Source organism: Pristiophorus japonicus, chromosome X (genome assembly GCF_044704955.1).
Source record: "Pristiophorus japonicus isolate sPriJap1 chromosome X, sPriJap1.hap1, whole genome shotgun sequence".
Lineage (NCBI taxonomy): Eukaryota > Metazoa > Chordata > Chondrichthyes > Pristiophoridae > Pristiophorus > Pristiophorus japonicus.
In genome coordinates this window covers 3,850,760-3,873,579 of record NC_092010.1, presented here as the reverse complement: position 1 = coordinate 3,873,579, position 22,820 = coordinate 3,850,760, and positions in this window count along the sequence as shown.

The window sequence follows — 22,820 nt, the reverse complement described above, 5'->3', positions numbered from 1 at the left end:
GGAAAGCGGGTTGTGTAGAGCACACAGAGAGGCTGCAAAGAGATTTAGATAGGTTAAGTGAATGGGCTAAGGTTTGGCAGATGGAATACAATGTCGGAAAGTGTGAGGTCATCCACCTTGGAAAAAAAACAGTAAAAGGGAATATTATTTGAATGGGGAGAAATTACAACATGCTGAGGTGCAGAGGGACCTGGGGGTCCTTGTGCATGAATCCCAAAAAGTTAGTTTGCAGGTGCAGCAGGTAATCAGAAAGGCGAATGGAATGTTGGCCTTCATTGCGAGAGGGATGGAGTACAAAAGCAGGGAGGTCCTGCTGCAACTGTATAGGGTACTGGTAAGGCCGCACCTGGAGTACTGCGTGCAGTTTTGGTCACCTTACTTAAGGAAGGATATACTAGCTTTGGAAGGGGTACAGAGACGATTCACTAGGCTGATTCCAGAGATGAGGGGGTTACCTTATGATGATAGATTGAGTAGACTGGGTCTTTACTCGTTGGAGTTCAGAAGGATGAGGGGTGATCTTATGGAAACATTTAAAATAATGAAAGGGATAGACAAGATCGAGGCAGAGAGGTTGTTTCCACTGGTCGGGGAGACTAGAACTAGGGGGCACAGCCTCAAAATACGGGGCAGCCAATTTAAAACCGAGTTGAGAAGGAATTTCTTCTCCCAGAGGGTTGTGAATCTGTGGAATTTTCTCCAGGGAAGCAGTTGAGGCTAGCTCATTGAATGTATTCAAATCACAGATAGATTTATAACCAATAAGGGAATTAAGGGTTACGGGGAGCGGGCGGGTAAGTGGAGCTGAGTCCACGGCCAGATCAGCCATGATCTTATTGAATGGCGGAGCAGTCTCGAGGGGCTAGATGGCTTACTCCTGTTCCTAATTCTTATGTTCTTATGTTCTTATGTTCTGAGCGGCAATACGTGGTGCTGGATCAGTGCCGCTTTTCGAGCAGTTGTTGAATACATTCTTTTTCAGCATCTGAAGTACTTTGCTGCGCTTTATTGGGCTTCACTTTGTATTAACAAAATGCAATAATTAATTGCGCTGACTTGGAGATTAAATAACAAAACAATGTATGCTTTGGTGGCTCGGGAATAGAATATTGCCTGCCACATGGGAGACATGGTTATTGTGCAAACAATAAACATAACCCGACCCTGAAACATTGTGCCAATATAAAGTATGAATTAAATAAATACTGTGTGTGAAAATCAAAACTAACAGATCACTAGGTTCTGAGAATATTGATTTCACCAATAAAAAGCTCTGCCTTCAAAGTGAGGCTGGCCCAATTAGAACGTGCGATCTGGACGTGATTCGAACATGCAGCCGTCTGATCTGGAAGGGAAAGTGCTGTTGTGAGTATACAAGTGAGGGAAGGAGAGAAGATGGGAAACAATAGGCAGAAACCGTTTTTATTGATGAGATTAAAAGTGGAGAGTTTGCTTGTGCATGAGTACTAAGGAATAAAGAATGTGAGAGGGTGGAAAGGAGAGAGAGCGAGAGAGAGAGCGAGAGAGAGGTGAGTAAATAACAAAATGGTTAACAGATGTTTTTTTGGCACTAGAAGGATTTAAACAGTGGTGATCCTCAAAGGTCAGTATCGGGCACATTGCTTTTCTCAATATATGTGGATATGATTCTCAAGAATTTGGCTGTAGGGAGCACAATATCAAACTTTGCAGCTGCCACACAGATAAGGAGAGAGCTTAACCATGAGGGGGACTGTACACAACTTCAGCAGGAGAAGGACAGGTGAGCAGATTGGGCTTTTAGATGTCAGGTGGAAATGAATGTGGAGAGACGTGAGGTGAGAATAAGAAGGAGAGGAAATAGACACTATACGGTAAAACTATAAAAGGTTTAGAGGAGCAGAGAGATTCCAGGATTCAGATACACAAATATTTAAAAGTGGGAGGCAGGTTAATAAATCTATTTCACAAAAATCAATAATTAAGGGCATAAAAGCACATGGACAAATCATTGTTTAGGCCACAGTCAGAATTCTGTGTCCAATTTTTGGTGCCTTACTGTAGTAAGAAACCAAGCCATGGAGAGGGGCATAAGAGATTCACTGAGATGATCCCAAAGACTGGTCTCATCATATAACTTTTCTTAAGCGTAGAGAAGTTGAAAAGGAGATCAGATACAGGTGTTCAACTTTTAGAAGGGGTTCTGATCATATAACTGTGAAAAAAATGATCTCCACTAGAGAGTCGGTAACTAGAGGATATCAATTTAAGCCCAAAATGATTAAGTGCCAGGTTGATTTTCCCTTTATACATAATGTCTCCCCGAACACATTTAAAGTCTCAATACTGTTTTCAAACCTGTTACTTTTGTGCCATCAGCAAATCTTAAGATTGTGGTCCTGATTCCCAAATGCGAACAGCCTGTATAACCAGAGAAGGCAATTAGACCCAGCACTAAGCCCTGAAGTAACCGCTTCCAACCCTTCTCCAATCTGATAAACTCCCATTAACGCTGAGCCTCTGATACTTTCCTCAGCCAAAGTTCCTCCAGCACTGTTCCACTTCCCTTTACACTGGTCCCGAGCAGAGTGGCCCTTCCCCCGGGAGGATCCCCATTTATCTACAGGCTGCAGTTCGCCATGGCCCCGATTTCACGGCACCTCCTTCACAGACTCATCGAATTGTCTCGGCGGCTTCCCGGCCAAGTGATCATCCAAAGCGGTTTCTAGTCAGAAGCAAATATTATCTGGAACATTTCTTCAACTCTGATGTGCATTTCTGACACTTCCTGGGTGATCCGGCACTTCTCATGTGGGAGAAATACGCATCGGGTTAGGGGACAGAAGAATTAGGACCGTTCTGAAGTACTCGGTGTCGTCCTCGGCTCATTGGTACCACTCTCTCACTTCTAGGGTCAAAAAGGTTGCTTTCCATCCCGCCTCCGGAGAGTTAAGCAAACATCCATGCTGACACTCTCCGTTTGCCTGGAGGAGCGCAGCGCCAACAACACTCACCATCCAGGACAACGCGTCCCGCCTAATCAGCACCCCAGCCACTCCCTTAAACATTCACTCTCTCCACCAGTGATGCACCGTGGCTACCGTGTGTACCTCATACAAAATGCACTGTAGCAACTCGCCAAGGCCTACATAAGAAATTGGGATAGAAGGAAAAGGAGCAGGTATAGGCCATTTGGCACCTCGAGCCTTCCCTTCTCAAAAGCACCTCCCAAACCTTCGACCTCCACCACCTAGAAGGTCAAGAGCAGCAAGCGCATGTGAACACCATAGCCTCCCAGTTCCCTGCCAAATTACACGCCATCCTGATTTGAACAAATATTGCTGTTCCTTCATCACTGCTGGGACATTATCCTGTAACACCGTCCTCAACCAGACTGTGGGAGAACCTTCACGTCATGGACTGCAGCGGTTCAAGAAGGCAGCTCCCCACCACCGTCTCTAGTGCAATTAGGGATGAGGAATAAATGCTGGCCTTGTTAGCGACATCCATATCCCATGAACAACTACTGAAAAAAAAAATGACAAGGGGGACAGAGTAGAGGTAATATATTTGCATTTTCAAAGGCCTTCAATAAGGTACTACAGTGTCGACATACCTACGGTCAGAGCTTGTGGAATCAGGTGAGCGGTTGCAGAATGGTTAGCAAGCTGGCTGCCGAACAGAATAAGACTGAAAAAAGGTTGGAAATGGTGTTTCACATGGATCAGTGCTGGGACCACTGTTGTTCACAATTTGCAGAATCGATTTGGATTTGGGAATCGGAAGTACAATTTTGAAAATTAGAGATGACACCAAATTGGCGAGTATAGTTAATACTGAAGAAAAAGGTGACAAAATGCAAGAGAAAATTAAAAAACTTGAGAATGGGCGTGTAATTGGTAAATGAATTTCAATATGGATAAGCGAGCGGTGTTATATTCTGGTAGGAAGAATAAGGAGGCCACATACTACTTGGAAATTAATAGTCTAACTGGTGTAGAGGAGCAGAGGGATCTGGGGCACAGATACATATTCACTAAAAGTAGCAATACTGGTCAGTAAGACTGTAATAAAGCAAATCAAGCTTTGGGGTTCATTTCTAACGGTATAGAATTAAAAAGCAGAGAATTTATGTGGACCTGGGAGCGAACCCTGGTTAGAACACATTTGAGATTAATGTTCGCAGTCCTGGTCTCCAGATTATAAAACGGATGGAGACACACTGAATAACTTTCAATAAGGATTTACAGTATGATATCAAAACTGAGAAAGGCTGATCAGGCTGTTCTAGAAAAGAAGCCAGGGGGTGATGTAATAGATCTCATTAAAATTATGAAAGGGTTAAGACATGCAATTGTTTAAATGTTACCAATGTGTGTGCATATAACAGAAATGCTGCAGAGTTTGTGTGTATGAGAGAAATGTGGAGACAATATCGGAGAGGGCAAGAGTGTATGAGTATCAGAAGGGACCGAGAGCAAGTGGAGAACAAGTCAGGATGTCTGAGAGAGGATCTCGGAAGTCGTTGTCTGTGGAAGAGACGAGAGGGAATACGCGTGTAAAAGCGGGGAATGGAGGGCCGGAGTATAATAGTGAGAGAGATGGAGTGAGTCTGTGTGTGAGAGTGAATCTGAGAAAGTCAGTCTGTGTGAGAGAGAGAGAGAATCAGACTACGTGTACCAGAGAATCAGTGTGAGAGAGGGAGACTCAGAGGTTGTGTGTGAGAGAGGGTGTGAGACTTAGAGAATACGTGAATGTGTGTGTACCAGAGAGACAGTGTGTGAGAGAGTGAGTCTGAGAGAGAAAGTGTGCGGGAGACAGTGAGACTCAGAGATTGTGTGTGAGAAATTGAGACTCAGCTGGCTGTGCGAGAGAGAATCTGAAAGTGTGTGTGTGAGAGTGAATCTGAGAGAGAATATGTGTGAGAGTGAGACTCAGAGGTTATGTGTCAAAATGTTTGTACCAGAGAGTCAGTGTGCGAGAGAGTCAGACTCAGATGGTGTGTGTAACATAGAGGAAAGAAACAGATTTTCATCGATTTGAGAGAAAAGGAGAAAATACTCCGTATGAGAAATCAGGGATAACGAATGTGAGATACTGGAATGGAGCGAGACACGCACACACACAGCATGGGTAAATAACAAACCGGGCCCGCCATGGTCCTGATCTCCCGGGCCCTCCTTCACAGCCCGCCACCCTGGCGCAGCCTCTCGGGCCCGCTTTGTCCCAATGCCGCGTGGTCCCAGCCCATATCCCCCTGATGGAGAAACAGCCACGGCTTTGGCGATTCAGGGCCACGCTCGGTGCCGCCTTGGCTCATCGGCGCGGCTCTGTCGTTTCTAAAATTGATAGCCCCGCCCTCTGGGACCCGCCCCCTGACCCCTGGAACCCACCCCCTGACCCCTGGGACCCGTCCCCTGACCCCCCCGCCCCTGACCCCTGGGACCCGACCCCTGACCCCCCCGCCCCTGACCCCTGGGACCCGACCCCTGGGACCCGCCCCCTGATCCCTGGAACCCACCCCCTAACCCCTGGGACCCGTCCCCTGACCCCTGGGACCCGTCCCCTGACCCCTGGGACCCGTCCCCTGACCCCTGGGACCCGTCCCCTGACCCCTGGAACCCACCCCCTGACCCCTGGGACCCGTCCCCTGACCCCTGGGACCCGTCCCCTGACCCCTGGGACCCGTCCCCTGACCCCTGGAACCCGCCCCTGACCCCTGGAACCCGCCCCTGACCCCTGGGAACCGTCCCCTGACCCCTGGGAACCGTCCCCTGACCCCTAGGACCCGCCCCTGACTCCTGGGACCTGACCCCTGGGACCCGCCCCCTGACCCCTGGGACCCGCCCCTGACCCCTGGGAACCGTCCCCTGACCCCTGGGACCCGCCCCTGACTCCTGGGACCCGCCCCTGACCCTTGGGACCCGCCCCTGAAGCATGGAATTTGTCCCCTGACCCCTGGGACCTACCCCTGACCCCTGGGACCCGTCCCTGACCCCTGGGACACGCCTCTGAACCACGGGACCCGTCCGCTGACCCCTGGGACTTGCCACTGAACGATGGGACAAGCCCCTTGACCGCTGGGAACCGTTCCTGACCCCTGCGACCCCTCCTGACCCCTGGGACCTGACCTCTGACCCCTGGGACCCGTCCCCTGACCCCTGGGACCCGACCCCTGACCCCTGGGACCCGCTGCTTACACCTAGGCCCGCCCCGACCCCTGGGACCGTTCCCCTCACCCCTGACCTTCAGCCCCCAGGGACAAACGGCCAATCAGCGGACCCATGATGTCACCAAGTATTATGGCGTCATCATTTTGATTTGAGCGAGCTCACTGCACATACGTGCCGTTTATCGCCTTAAAACCGCGTGATTAAAAGGGAAAAGTAAATTCATTTCCAGCAAAATGCCCACTCGCCCTAAACCAAAACTGAGAGTTTGTCGCGCGCCACAGGCAACTAAACTGTTGGTGTATAGAGCAGTCGTTCTTTCATCTCTCCTTTATAGATGTGAGACCTGGACACCCTACAGGCGACACACCAAAACGTTGGAAGCTTTCCACATGCGCAGCCTCAGATCTATACTCCACATACGCTGGCAAGACCGGGTGTCAAACTTTGAGGTTCTGGAGAGAGCATAATCAACTAGCATCGAGGTGATGATCATGCGAGCCCAGTTCTGGTGGGCTGGACATGTCATCCGCATGGATGAGTCAAGGATCCCTCTTCAGCTTCTTCACAGCGAGCTCTGTGAAGGCCGAAGACACCAGGGGCGCCCCCGCAAGCGCTACAAAGATTGCATCAAGGCTAACCTCCAGTACTGTGGCATCCAACCAAAGGACCTCGAGAATACAGCAGCTAATAAAATCCAGTGGCGAACCCTCATGAGGACTGCCTGCCAGACCTTCGAAGAAAGGCGATGTCAATGCCTGCGGAACACTAGAGATAGACGACATCAGGTGGCAGTACTGTCAGCATCAGGCACATCGAACTTCTCTTGTCCGATGTGCAAGAGACTATGTGCATCCAGAATTGGCCTATACAGCCACTTGAAGACACATGTCATTGATGATTAGCACAACAACGTCTTTGTTGGATACGACAGACTACCAAGAAAGACAGGGAGAAAGAGGTGACTAATCGGGAGTGTGAGGTGCGCATGTGTGAGCTCTTCTCCCAGAGTACAGCGCGGCCTGTGTCACAGATAACGGCCTTTCCCTGGCGCTCTGTATTGTGGGCGCTGCCGCTGGCTATGATGGACCGGCGAAAAATATATTTGACTCCGGAAACACATCTCTCACTAGCCGTTCGCTTGAAAAAACATATTTAAAATTAGTTAATGTAAATTTTGTCCCGTTTTAAAATGCTTAAATTTATATTTGAACTATTTTAATACAATGCTTAATGAAAGAACTAAAGACCCACGATCAGATCAGCCATGATCTTTTTAAATGGCAGAGCAGGCTCGAGGGGCAGGCTCTTTCTAGGCCGGCGCAGACAAAGTGGGCCGAACTAGCCTTCTCTCTGCTAGAGATTTCTCTGATTCTATAACAGGGAACGGAGTTTATGGCGGGGACTGAAAACAATGGCTTTGGTCTTCCCAATATTAAAATGGAGATTTACACAAATAAATCCTTGAACGTGGCAAGAAAAGTTGATAAGGCTGTTAAGAAAACAGACATGTCTCTTGGAGTTATAAATAGTGGAATACAGCACAAAAGCAAGGATGTTATGCCAAACCTTTATAGACTCTGTAACAAGTGTCGCTGTATACTGTGTGTGTATCTCCCAGTGAGGAGTCAGACTCTGTAACACGCAGCCCTTTGTAGAGTGTGACTCTCCCAGTGAGGAGTCAGACTCTGTAACAAACGTCCCTGTGTACAGTGTGTGGCTCTCCCAGTGTGGGATCGTCCTCCGAGATCTCTCCACTCCGCTGACATCTGTCAGACTCTCGATTTTAATCACTCCACATTGGCACCCATCAATTCACCTGACAAGGCCCTAAACTCTGGAATTCCACCCCGAAACCTCTTCGCAGCTCTACCTCTCTCTCCTCCTCCTTTACACACTTCTTAAATCCTTCCTCTTTCACCAAGCTTTTGGTCATCTCTCCTAAAATTTCTTTGTGTGGCTCAGTGTCAATTTTCTTTCTGATAATTTCCATGTGAGGTTTCATTACATTAAAGCTGCTATATAAATGCAGTTGCTGTCCTTGTCCCTGTGTTGTGTTAATAAAACTCCACTGCTTATTTCAGCTAGTGCCTGGTCTCTTCGTCATTTTCATAAACAATGGCTTCAATTATTGAATATATTCAATGAAAATTCCACAAAAGTACATCCCATCTTTTCCAAACGACACTGTAGACGCGACCTGTCGATCTATTGAACTGGGTGGGTCTTACTCGGCAGGCTGAATATGCAATAGACACAAGGTGGTGAGACTGAGTGTGAGCAAAAGAGCTCAGCTGAGACTCTAAAAATGGCGCCCCACAGGCAAAGGAAAAAGGCCATCATGAACCTGTCGTTAATAGTCAGCATAACAGTGCAGCAAAATGGCCCCAATGAATATGCAACAAATCATAGAATCATACATCGCATTCGGCCCATCCTGCCTGTGCCGACTCCTTGAATGAACGATCCAATTAGTCCCACTCTCTCCCCGTAGCCCTACAAAATGTTTCCCTCTATGTCTGCTCAAAGTTGTTGCATCGGTCCAAAACACTAGCCTTATTTTGAAATCTCCATCCACGCGTTCACGTTTCAGACTTTAATTTCCTCTCCCCTCCTGCTCATCACCCACCGAGTTAGTATGTTTTTATAACAATGCCGGCCGGGCTATTTAGCCCCAGAATTTAACCACTTTAAACACAAGGGCCGCAATAAAACAATTAAATATTAACCCGAGCTAACAAAATCAGGGCACAGAGAGGGAATTAAATCGCAGGTAATAAACAAAAGGACTCAGGTGGGCCCCATTAGCACAACCTGTGGAGAAGATCCCGGTCAGTCCCCTCTGGAAAAGGTCTCGGTCCATCCCCTCTGAATGGGGTCTCGATCTTTATCCTCTGGAGGGGGTCTAGGCCAGTTTCCTCTATGACGAGGTCTCGATCTGTCCCATCTGGAGATGATCTCATTCACTCCCCTCGCGAGAGGGTCTCGGTCAATCCCTCTGGAGAAGATCTATGTCAGTCCTCTCTGGAGGGGGTCGTGGTCTGTCCCCTCTGGAGGGGGTTTCAGCAGTCCCCTCTGAAGGGAGTTTTGTGTAGTCCCTCCAGGAAAAGGTCCCGGTCAGTTTCCTCTGGAGGAGGTTCGGGTAGTTCCATGTGGAGAAACTAGCACGAATAATAAAAACAGATAGCAAGAGTTTCTACAGGTATATAAAAAGGAAAAGAGTGGCTAAAGTAAATGTTGGTCCCTTAGAGGAAGAGACCAGGGAATTAGTGATGAGAAACATGGAGATAGCAGAAACTCTGAACAAATAATTTGTATCAGTCTTTACAGTAGAGGACACAAAAATATGCCAAAAGTGGGTGGTCAAGAGGCTATAGAAAGGGAGGAAGTTATCACAATCAGAAACAGGTGGTACTCAGTAAGACAATGGGACGAAAGGTAGATAAATCCCCTGGACCTGATGGCTTGCATCCTCGGGTATTAAGAGAAGTAGCGGCAGGGATTGTGGATGCATTGTTTGTAATTTACCAAAATTCCCTGGATTCTGGGGAAGTCTCAGCAGATTATAAAAACTGCCCCTATTTAAAAAAGGAGGCAGACAAAAAGCAGGAAGCTATAGACCAGTTAGCCTAACATCTGTCATTGGGAATATGCTGGAGTCCATTATTAAGGAAGCTGCAGTGGGATATTTGGAAAAAAAAATGATTCAATCAAGCAGAGTCAGCATGGTTTTATGAAAGGTAAATCATGTTTGACAAATTTTCTGGAGATCTTTGAAAATGTAACGAGTCCGGATAAATGGTTCATTCTCGGGTTGGCAATCAGTAACTAGTCGGGTGCCACAGGGATTAATGCTGGGACCTCAACTATTTGCAATTTATTTTACCGACTTGGATGAAGGGACCAAGTGTAATGTAGCCATGGTTGCTGACAATAAAAAGATAGGAGGAAAAGCAATGTGTGAGGAGGACACACAAAGCTGCAAATGTACATAGACATGCTAAGTCAGTGGGCAAACATTGGGCAGATGGAGTATATTGTTGTAACGTGTGAGGTGATGCACTTTGGCAAAAAAAAAATCGAAGAGCAAGATATTATTTAAATGGAAAAAAATTGAAAAGTGCTGCAGTACAGCGGGACCTGGGGTTCCTGGTGCATGAAACACAAACGGTTGCTATGCAGGTACAGCAAGTGATCGGGAAGGTTAATGGAACTTTAGCCTTTATTGCAAAGAGGATGGAATGTGAAAGCAGAGAAGTCTTGCTACAGTTGTACAGGGTATTGATGAGGCCACACCTGGAATAAAGCTTGCAGTTTTGGTTTCCCTATTTAAGAAAGGATATACTTGCTTTGGAGGCAGTTCAGCGAAGGCTCACTAGGTTGATTCTGGAGATGAGGGCGTTGACTTATGAGGAAAGGTTGAGTAGATTGGGCCTCTACTCATTGGAATTCAGAAGAATGAGAGGTGATCTTATCCAAACGTAAAAGATTATGAGGGGACTTGACAAGGTGGATGCAGAGAGGATGTTTCCACTGATAGGGGCGACTAGAACTAGGGGGCATCATCTTAGAATAAGGGGCCGCCCATTTAAAACTGAGATGAGGAAAAATTTCTTCTCTCAGAAAGTTGTAAATCTATGAAATTCGCTGCCTCAGAGAGCAGTCGAAGCTACGTCATTCAATAAATTTAAGACAGAGATAGACATATTTTTAACTGATAAGGGAATAAGGGGTTATGTGGACCTGAGTCCATGGCAGGATCAGCTATGATCGTACCAAATGGTGGAGTAGGCTCGAAGTGCCGTATGGCCATCTCTTGCTCCTATTTCTTATGTTCTTATGCTTCTATTAATATTGTATTAATATTATTATATTATATGTCATAATATACATTATAAATGTATAAATACACATGTTCATTAAATATATATATAATCACTACATATTACTGTGCTTTTTTGGCAATGTACATTTGTAATTTCTGGCTCAGTTTGGCAACCCCTGATCTAGAGCTAACAAATGCATGTTTGAGGGTTTCAGTGCCAGATGGGCTGAGGCAGGAGCAAAGGCCAGCGATATCATGGAGACGGAATTAGGAAAAATTTGTAATGAAGAAGACATGAAATCAGAAGCGCAGGTCAGGGATGAATATAGATCCGAGTTGACAAAGCATCATGTTCCGTCTCAGACAGCAGCCAGAAAGGGGACATGGAATCAGAGACAAGAGTATGGAGTTTGTGGTGGGGCCAAATATGGTGCCTTCTGTCTTGCAATGGTTCATTGGAGCAAATTGCACGGCAAAACTGGTCAATAGCAGCTATGGAACATTATTAAAGGATGGAAAACACAGAATTCTGGTTAGTAGCTGTTTCTATTCGGACTGAAGGGAAGTATACAATAGCATTCACAAGGTTTTGTACAATGACCACTGCTATTTTTGCTATGCATTAATGACATGGACTTGGGGGTAAAGGCCTAAATTCAGAAATTGCAGATGATATGAAACTTGGAAGTGTATAACTAGCAAGGAAAATAGCACTGGACTTCAAGATTACATAGACAGGCTGATGGAACAGGCGGACAAAGCGCAAATGGAATTTAACTCACAAAGACGTCTGGTAATATAATTTGTGATGAGGAATGGGGAAAGAGTGCATGTAGTAGTTGGTAAAATATTGAACGCATGAATGAACAGAGAGACGTGGGGGTGCATGTGCACAAATCTTGCAGGTGGCTGGACGGGTTCAGGAAGAAGTTAAGAAAGCATGTTAGACTTTCGGCTTTACAAATTGAGGCAAAGAGTAGAGATGTAAGGAAGTTATGATAAACCAATTGAGAACACTGGTTCAGTCCCAAGGAGAATATTGTGTCCAGTTCTGTGCACCACACTTTGGGAAGAATGTGAAGACTTTGGAGAGAGTACAGTAGAGTATTAGTGGAATGGTTCCAAGGATGAGGTATTGGAGTATTTTGGATGTACTAGACAAAACTGTGGTTGTTCGCCTTCGGGCAGAAAAGGCTAAAATGAAATTTGATAGAGGTGTTTAAGATCAGGGCTGGTACAGATAGTTAATAAAGAGACATATTTTACAATCGCCAAGCAGTCCATGACAAGAGGGCACAGTGTGAAGTTGTTTGGCATAAGAACTATATGTGACACAAGGTTTTTATTCAAGAATGATTTGGAATACACTGGCTAATAGTGTGGTGGTAACAGATTATATAGTAGCCATCTAAATGGAATTTGTTCAATAATTGAAGGAGAAAAAATGCAGGGATATGGATAAAGAGTGGGGGAGAGGGACCAACTAGATTTACCTTCAAAAATGCCAGCATAGTGTCGATGGACCAGATGACCTCTTCTTTGCTGTAATTCTACGATTCAGGCCAAACAGAGCGTTGCAGTCGGATATCACAGATGTAGCAGCGGGCTGAGAGAGGTCGTGAGAACTGGAACTGGATGTGTTATTGAAACCCTCGGACAACATTTTAAATGCAAGGCTTTGGCTGGATTGAGAGCTAACGAGGCTATTGAGGGCGAGGATGATGGGAGAGCAGCACTTGGAGAGGCTGCACAAGGGCAGCAGAGTTTTGGATTGGTTGCCATTGATGGATGGTGGGTGTTGATTGGCCGGCCAGGAGTGAACTGGAGGAATGGAGTCAGGAGATGGCACGTTTATAATTTTACTGGAGCCGGTAACCAGCTGCAGTAAAACAGTGGAGCGACGAATGTCAATGAGACACGTACAGTGTCCATCCCCTAATAGCACCCAATCTAATTACTAGACTCTAATCCTGAAATTGACCGTTAGTCACCCCTGTGTCAGAGACTGAAATGTCATGATTTAACTGGAAACTTCAGGAACAGAGTGAAATGTATCTAATCCTGTTCCTGGACTCACTGCGGATAAATCAGTAATATTCATAATTGAAACGCAGGAGGCACATGTCAATACAATTACATCAAAACTGTAACTGAAGCCTTTCGTTATTGTTGGATCAGTCCTGTATGAGTTCAGCTTTCTTTCTTATTTCTAAAAGAGGTCTGCTTAATATAATGCCTGGAGTTCGTGATATATTTATCCATCATATTATTTACATCGAATTGAAAGGTCCTGATGTAATGTGTTTGTTAAAGTGAATAATAGCAATGTCAATGCAGACGTATTCCCCTGTATAATTCAGGGCCCTTGTTATGTATCAGCTCCGAGTCTCACATCTGGCAATGTGGGTCCCACACCACCAGAGGTCGCTGCTTCTCATAGCAATGATACAACCAGTACTCCGTCAGATACAAGAGGTTTCCGATCCAGACATTTCAGCTGATGGAGTTTCTAGTAAGCTGTTATCTTTGCAATTCATGGTGTAAATCGATATTAATTGTGGAGATCTACTTGGTAATGTTTATTTTCGCTGCATATTTTCCACACCCGCCTATTCTGTTCCAGCCGTTCAAGGAGCTGCATTATATCTTTAATAGAAACATAGAAACATAGAAAATAGGTGCAGGAGTAGGCCATTCGGCCCTTCTAGCCTGCACCGCCATTCAATGAGTTCATGGCTGAACATGCAACTTCAGTATCCCATTCCTGCTTTCTCGCCATACCCCTTGATCCCCCTAGTAGTAAGGACTACATCTAACTCCTTTTTGAATATATTTAGTGAATTGGCCTCAACAACTTTCTGTGGTAGAGAATTCCACAGGTTCACCACGCTCTGGATGAAGAAGTTTCTCCGCATCTCGGTCCTAAATGGCTTACCCCTTATCCTTAGACTGTGACCCCTGGTTCTGGACTTCCCCAACATTGGGAACATTCTTCCTGCATCTAACCTGTCTAAACCCGTCAGAATTTTAAACGTTTCTATGAGGTCCCCTCTCATTCTTCTGAACTCCAGTGAATACAAGCCCAGTTGATCCAGTCTTTCTTGATAGGTCAGTCCCGCCATCCCGGGAGTCAGTCTGGTGAACCTTCGCTGCTCTCCCTCAATAGCAAGAATGTCCTTCCTCAAGTTAGGAGACCAAAACTGTACACAATACTCCAGGTGTGGCCTCACCAAGGCCCTGTACAACTGTAGCAACACCTCCCTGCCCCTGTACTCAAATCCCCTCGCTATGAAGGCCAACATGCCATTTGCTTTCTTAACCGCCTGCTGTACCTGCATGCCAACCTTCAATGACTGATGTACCATGACACACTGGTCTCGTTGCACCTCCCCTTTTCCTAATCTGTCACCATTCAGATAATAGCCTGTCTCTCTGTTTTTACCACCAAAGTGGATAACCTCACATTTATCCACATTATACTTCATCTGCCATGCATTTGCCCACTCACCTAACCTATCCAAGTCGCTCTGCAGCCTCATAGAATCCTCCTTGCAGCTCACACTGCCACCCAACTTAGTGTCATCTGCAAATTTGGAGATACTACATTTAATCCCCTCGTCTAAATCATTAATGTACAGTGTAAACAGCTTGGGTACCAGCACAGAACCTTGCGGTACCCCACTAGTCACTGCCTGCCATTCTGAAAAGTACCCATTTACTCCTACTCTTTGCTTCCTGTCTGACAACCAGTTCTCAATCCACCTGAGCACACTAGCCCCAATCCCATGTGCTTCAACTTTGCACATTAATCTCTTGTGTGGGACCTTGTCGAAAGCCTTCTGAAAGTCCAAATATACCACATCAACTGGTTCTCCCTTGTCCACTCTACTGGAAACATCCTCAAAAAATTCCAGAAGATTTGTCAAGCATGATTTCCCTTTCACAAATCCATGCTGACTTGGACCTATCATGTCACCATTTTCCAAATGCGCTGCTGTGACATCCTTAATAATTGCTTCCATCATTTTACCCACTACTGAGGTCAGGCTGACCGGTCTATAATTCACTGTTTTCTCTCTACCTCCTTTTTTAAAAAGTGGGGTTACATTGGCTACCCTCCACTCGATAGGAACTGATCCAGAGTCAATGGAATGTTGGAAAATGACTGTCAATGCATCCGCTATTTCCAAGGCCACCTCCTTAAGTACTCTGGGATGCAGTCCATCAGGCCCTGGGGATTTATCGGCCTTCAATCCCATCAATTTCCCCTACACAATTTCCCGACTAATGATCTTTGTGTCACCACCCTGAGCATGTCATTAGATTTTTGTCTGTACTGAATGCACAGGAAACATGTGTCTGAGTTAAGAGCTGGTAGCAGACCATCAGGGGGTGTTAACAGTTCAATGTTGTGAAAGAAACATGCCCTGGAATATTTTTCATGAATGATAATGAGAGAGCTCACGATCTCCTTGGAGGAATGCCTCCCCTTACCAATAATATGTTTCAGTTTAACTGGGATTTCAATGTGAATATTGATTATCTCTTTAATGAAATATTATTTCACTGTGTGTGTATCTGACTGCGCTTCAGAGGTCTGGGTGCTGAACTGAATTTGCTGCTGACACATCTCGTCTGTTTCAGTGTGGATGGATTCACAGGCTGTCACTGGAATTCATTGTAAAAGGAAATGTTTTGAAGTTATGTTGTATCAGTTTGGTCTGTATCTGTTGGAATCAGGACTCTGCTATTGGTCTGGAGAATATAAGTAGCAGCGGTAATGTTTGCGTCTTGTTAATTAAGCAATCCAACAATATGTCGCTGCACGTAATAATTACAGGAGAACGGACATCAATTATTATGAGGTCTGTCTGGAAGAGGCTTTCGATTCTGTTCATTGCTTGCATTGCAGATACATTTCGATGAACAGGTGGAGACTTGAATGATCTGCACAAACATTAAACTTCTCCACAGCGGCTTCGACACTGAGAACAGGATCGTTGAGCTCGGGGCTGGTGAACAGAGTATGGTAAGATTAATGCGAACTGGAAAGGGGCATTAAGAAAGAGAGAAAAAAAGTCTGTCAAAGAGGAAAGAGGAGTGATAAATACATTGAAACTAAATGGGGTGGGAGAGGGTAGGGAATGAGCGCGAGAAGAGAGCGAGAGAACGATACCAGTGTGGATAATTCACCGAATGAACTGCTGAATGTGACAGCACAATTATGTTGAGGAAATGTGACCTGAACGTTATATTCGGATGTTATCAGACTGAGAGGTTTATTTTTCTCGGGTTGGAAGTGTTTATCGCTATCATCTCCTCAGTCTGCCTTGGTGAATGTTCATTGTACATGTTTAGTTACTGAGTAAATCAAGACAATTGGATGGTATTTAACGATTGGAATCAGTCTTTACTTAATCTGCTCTTCTCAGGTCTATGAATCAGTTTCCACCGTTCGGTGCAGTAACACAATGAGACATTTTAGCCAAGATCCTGTCAAACTGCCGCTTTACATAGAAACATAGAAAATAGGTGCAGGAGTAGGCCATTCGGCCCTTCGAGCCTGCACCGCCATTCAATAAGATCATGGCTGATCATTCCCTCAGTATCCCTTTCCTGCTTTCTCTCCATACCCCTTGATCCCTTTAGCCATAAGGGCCATATCTAACTCCCTCTTGAATATATCTAACGAACTGGCCTCAACAACTCTCTGCGGCAGGGAATTCCACACGTTAACAACTCTCTGAGTGAAGAAGTTTCTCCTCATCTCAGTCCTAAATGGCCTACCCCTTATCCTAAGACTGTGTCTCCTGGTTCTGGACATCCCCAACATTGGGAATATTCTTCCTACATCTAACCTGTCCAGTCCCGTCAGAATTGTATATGTTTCTATGAGAGCCCCTCTCACTAGATCAGATCAGTAACGTATCTGCTTCCTTTTCTCTCTCTTACAGTTAACTTGTTGGCGATTGTGAACTTGTCCCGAGGAAAGTGCGGTCTCTTCAAATGTATCATTCGCTAACTGGGGGTAATGTCAGCGGCCGATCTCCTGGTCGTCATTACTGATCCCTTAGTGACCCGGATTTTTCCGTTTTTCTTCGCATTTTCATTCCTGTACATTACTCCTGTGTACAATCGCGTCAGCTTCCTGAATATTGCAACCACCATGATTTATATTTGGCTCACAGTCCTTTTCACCATTAATCGATATATGGCCATATGTTGTGAGAAGCTAAGAGGAAATTATTTCACCGTGTCTGTGGATTTCAGAATAGGGAGTGTGCTCACTGTAGTGTCTGTTGCCTGGTACTTTATTTTTGAACATGTCTATATAATTGATACTGTTCCCTGTTATTGCTATACTAAACCGAGCTTCTTTACTTTCCCCGCATGGGGAGCATTTGAGTTGTGTCGCCGCATTTTAACCCCTTGTGCTCCGTTCTTTCTTATTTTGCTGCTCAATGCAGTGACGGTCAGACGCATTTTAGCGGCCAGCAGATTCCACAGGGTGCCACAGGGTCGCGGAAATGGAGAGGATAACAAGGTCCCAGAGAGGGAGAAGCGAAAGTATTCCAGCATTTTACTCTTCAGTCTGTCCGGCAGTTTTATATTGTTATGGCTGACATAGGTTGTAGTATTCCAACTATCAGCGAAATACAAAGATTTATGCCTCCTCAGTAAGTGATCCGCGTTATATCAGAGAAACCACAGCAGGAATGCTGTAAGTTCTTAGTTCCTGTACCACCATGTGCATTTACGCTGCGTCCCAGACTAAATTCAGAGAGGAGCTGACGAACGCATAAAACACATGAAATCATAGAAAGAGCTGTCTGAAAGATTCCAGTCATTAGAACGGAAACCCATCTCATACTCGATTCTGTTACCAAATTATTTGTTGCAGAATGGACCATCAATTTACAGTCGTCTGTGCTGAGCTGGCGAATTCACTCGGCTGGGAAACAGTGTGTGTTGCTGCAATTGGTCACGACTTGCCTGTGTTTGGGTGGAGAATCACCAGGCCAAATTTTCTGCTCTTGACACCTCTTTGCGACGCTTCAGAGATGAGTAGTTGGATGTTTTTTTGATTACTAGTTCTGGTTTGAGTTTGATGTCTTGCTGGTTGAAGAATTTAGAGCAAGTGATTGATTGGCGCGCATATTCAGGTTGTCGATTTGGGCGAGACATTGTTGTGTGGGCAGGAATTTCTTGAAGGGACAATAGGAGGAAAAGGGGAAGTTGTCAAGTTGTAAAAGATTAAAAACGCTCCCTGTGACACTTGTGACAAACACAGACCTAAAATAATTGCGAGCAGCCTGACGACAAATGTTCACTTTCTGAGCAGCTGTGTGGAGCTCCTGCAGAGGACGGTTTCCAGCTTTACAGTAGGAAAAAACGCACATTCTCGGGAACATGAATGGGCTGCACACCCAAAAATAATTGAAGGGAACTTTGGTGACGGCTGATATTGATGGGGTCATATCGCAGCACCAACAACACACTGTATGTATGTAGCACTTTAATATAGTTAGGTGCCCCAAGGAGGTTCACACGAGCGCGAGCGAGCAAACGGTGACACCACGCCACATAAGGAGATATCACGACATGTGTCCAAAAGTTTGGTCAAACCGATAGACACTATGTGGAGCGTCATAAAGGAGGAGAGAGGGGCGGAGAGATTTAGAGAGGGAATTCCAGAGCTAGCGAACTGGTCACCAATGGTGCAACGATGGGAATCTGATGGCAAGAGACCAGAATACCTGCAGAAGCCATGGTGAGGCAATTGGAACAGATATTTTTAAAGTATAATGCAGCATTTCAACACTTGGCCATCTCACTGTATACAGACGCATGAGGGTCAACACTTTATATGATATCGTTCCGTCCATCCTGTTGGCAGTGGAGAACTCCAAGCATCCCTGGTTTATTTCTGATGCTTTAAACTACGTTGCATTAATCATTCCTTCGTTAACGTTTAAGTTAGCAAAGTAATATATTCGTTTTCGCAGGTGTTTCGGAAGTAGAAGAGCATCATTCAATTGGTCATGTTCCTACTGTTGACCTAGTTGTACCAGCAAAGCAGCGTTCAATGTCACGGTTCAACAAAGTTTTATTTGTGATTCTGCATAAGTCTGTAGCAGAACTTCATGGGGCCCCGTATAGAGAAAACATATTGTATACTGCTTACAGTGCAGAAACAGCTCGGTCTATACCAGTGTTCATCCTCCACACGAGCTTCCTCCAACCTTGTGTCATCTCATTTATCCGACACTGCAGCACTCCTTCAATGCTGTACTGTAGTTTCAGCCTAGATTTTTGTGCTCAAGTCTTTGGAGTGGGACTTGAACCCACAACCTTCTCACATTGTAACATCCGGTGCAATGACCGCACAGATTAGCGGGAACATTAATGAGGATGTATCCTCACGCAATGGTATCATAGTATTTTGAAACACCATTCGGCTCATCGTACCTGGGATGGCTTTTTTGAAGTAGCTATCCATTTTAAATAGCGAGAGATTGGGAAACGTTTGTGTTCAGAGCGACGTGTGTGTCCTTGCACACATTGAAATTTAGCATGCAGGTACAGCAATCAATTAAGAAAGCAAATGATATGTTCGCCTTCATTACAGGAGATTTGAGTATGAGTAAAGACGTCTAATTGCAATTATATAGCGCCCTGGTGAGACAGAAAACGAGAGACAGAAGCTGAATATCAGAAAGGAGTGGAGAGCAAATATATGAATAAGAAGGTAAAACTGGAATAAAGTGTGGCAACCTAATAAAAACATAAAGATTCAGAAATTGAAAAGTGTAGATTGAAAAACAGAAAGAGACAGTTATGATGAAAACATTGGATAGGAATAATGAACGGAAGAATAAATGGACAGAGAGAAAAAAGGAAAGACAGGCAGAAAGAATGAAAAAAAGAAAGAAAGAAAGAAAGAAAGAAAGAAAGAAAGAAAGAAAGAAAGAAAGAAAGAAAGAAAGAAACATTATCAGCTGCTTAGGTCCCACGCTCTGGAATTCCCTCCCTACACCACGTCACTACTCTACCCCTGCATGCTCCTTTAGGATGCTACTCAAAAACCGACCTCATTGACCAAGGGTTTCAGTCATCTGTGCTGATATCTCCTTCTGTTCCTCAGTTTCAAAAATGAAGTAATTGATAAGCCACATGGTACGCAGCTTGAGACATTTTCATACATTAAATGCGCTATTTAAATGTAAGTTGTTTTTGTATGGCAGACGGGAACATATACACAGCGAAACCGAGGAGGAGAACATTTGGTCCACAATACAAAATGTTCCATGAGTTGAATTTAAACAGCCTCTTTTGCATCAACACATCTCCAAATTCTTGATACCATGAATTACATTTGAAGTTTGGAGGCTCTTATGTAACTAATGTGTTAATGAATGTAACTGTGGTATGCATCTGAACTGACGAATATTTACAATTCATTTCCAAATTCATAATTAGAATACAATCACATATCGGGTAACCACTTTGTGGAACACCTCCATTCAGGCCGTAAGCTTTACGCTGAGCTTCCGGTCACTTGTGACTTTAATTTTCCGTTCCACTCCCATTTTGCTCTCTCTGTCCTCGGCAACCTACACTGCAGCTCAAGCACTTTAAAGACTTCCGGACTCAACGTTGACTTCAACAATTTCAGCATCTATCCCCGTTGTTTAGGTCAGCTGTTACTCAAACTTACACCTCTTCTAGACCCATACTTTGTATCTTTACTAGTCTCATTACGAGCTATTTTACCTTGTGCCATCATCCCTTTTTTCTATCAATCTAGGCTGCCTTCCAACCTATCCCAGACCTTCCATTTGTTCTTACGTCCCCTCATCATTCCATGTCTCGGTAGTTGCTTAAAAGCTGTGTAACTTGTTCCAGTTCTGATGAAAGATCATCGACCCTAAACATTACTCTGTTTCTCTCTCCAGCCAATGATGCGTGACCTGTTCAATATTTCCACCATATTCTGGTTATATTCTGATTATGTTTCTTAATTATAATGTGAAGTGTGTTTTCATTTGTACAGCCATAATATCCCCATATTTTCGAAGAATAATAATACGTCTGTGCAATTGATGAACGCTGGAATTGAAGTTTATTTTTAATTCTAAAATCGAAATAAGAGGCGGAGACGTTAATAAGAGAAATTAACAATTGAGAGATAGAAGAAATAGAGCAAGTAACAGAATGAAAATCAGACACAGACAGATGTAAATATGTGCTGAAGAAATGGGGAAATATTAGTAATATTAAGAAAGAGAAATACAAAGATAGCAAAGCAGGATGTTGTAGAAAGACAGAGATAAAAAAGGTAAATAGAAAGAATCAGAAAGGGACAAGAAGATAAAAGGATACACAAAGAGAAACAAAGATTCAGATATAAGCAGAGGCAGACAGAAATAAAAAGAAAAAAAGTTGCAGACAATGAGTGAGATGGACAGTGTGGCTGATAGAAAGATGGGACAAAGACTGCAAAGACAACCAGAGGCAGACGGAGAGTAGGAGAGAGTGTTTGAGAGAGAGAGCGAGGGAGGCTGGTGGAAAAGAGGAAGATTGATAGATTGCAAAAGATAAAGATAGCAGAAAGTAACAGAGGTTGAAACAAGTCAGAAAAAAACACACATGAATGAAACCGAGGAGGATTTATCTGCACAGAGAGACGGAGACAACGAGAAGTGGACAGAGGGAAAAAGAGAGATGAAGGTAACGTCAGAGTGGGATTTTCGAAACAGTGCCTTTCAACAACATGTTATAATGAGACTGGAGTGTGTGAGTGCCGACTATCTATCAGAAAATCATCAGATAAAGCAGGCGGCCCAGGTAATGTATTTTCTTGGGTAATAAACTGTGGGTTTTATTGTAATGGTGATGATTGGAGGCTTCACAATTAAGTCACTCAGACTTGTTTAGCACAATCCAGCTCAATATTCTAGTTTTGTAAAATTAAACACGTTAATGAGTAAATTGATCAAAACTAAACAGTGGATTAACTTTCAGGCTCAGTACATTTTTATTTCTAACATTTGAAACTAACAAGTAGAATTGCAGACTCTACACAAATTGTCTTGTATATGCACATAACTTCAAAATTACAAACTTCAATCTAAGGTTACCGCACAAGATAAAATTTAACAGGGTTGGGGGTAATATATTAGCATGGATACAGGATTGGCTAACGAACAGAAAACAGTCGGGATAAATGATTCATTCTCGGGTTGGCAATCAGTAACCAGTGGGATGATGCAAAGATCAGTGCTGGGACTCCAACTTTTTACAATCTATATTAACGACTTGGAAGAAGCGACTGAGTGTAACGTAGCCAAGTTTTCTGACGATACAGAGATGGGAGGAAAGCAATGTGTGAGGAGGACAGAAAAAAATCTGCAAAAATGATATAGACAGGCTACGTGAGTGGGCAAGAATTTGGCAGATGAAGTATAATTTTGGAAACTGTGAGGTCACGCACTTTGGCAGAAAACAATCAAGTTATAATTTAAATGCAGAAATATTGCAAAGTGCTGGTGTACAGCTGAACCTGGTGGTACTTGTGCATGAAACACAAAAGCTAAGCATGCAGGTACAGCAAGCGATCAGGACGGCCAATGGAATCTTGCCCTTTTTTGCAAAGGGAATGGAGTATAAACGCAGGAAAGTCTTACTACAGTTATACAGGGTATTGATGAGGCCACATCTGGAATACTGCATGCAGTTTTGGGTTCCATATTTACAAAAGGATATACATGCTTTGGAGGCAGTTCAGAGAAGGTTCACTGCGTTGATTCCGGAGATGAGGGTGTTGACTTATGAGGAAAGGTTGA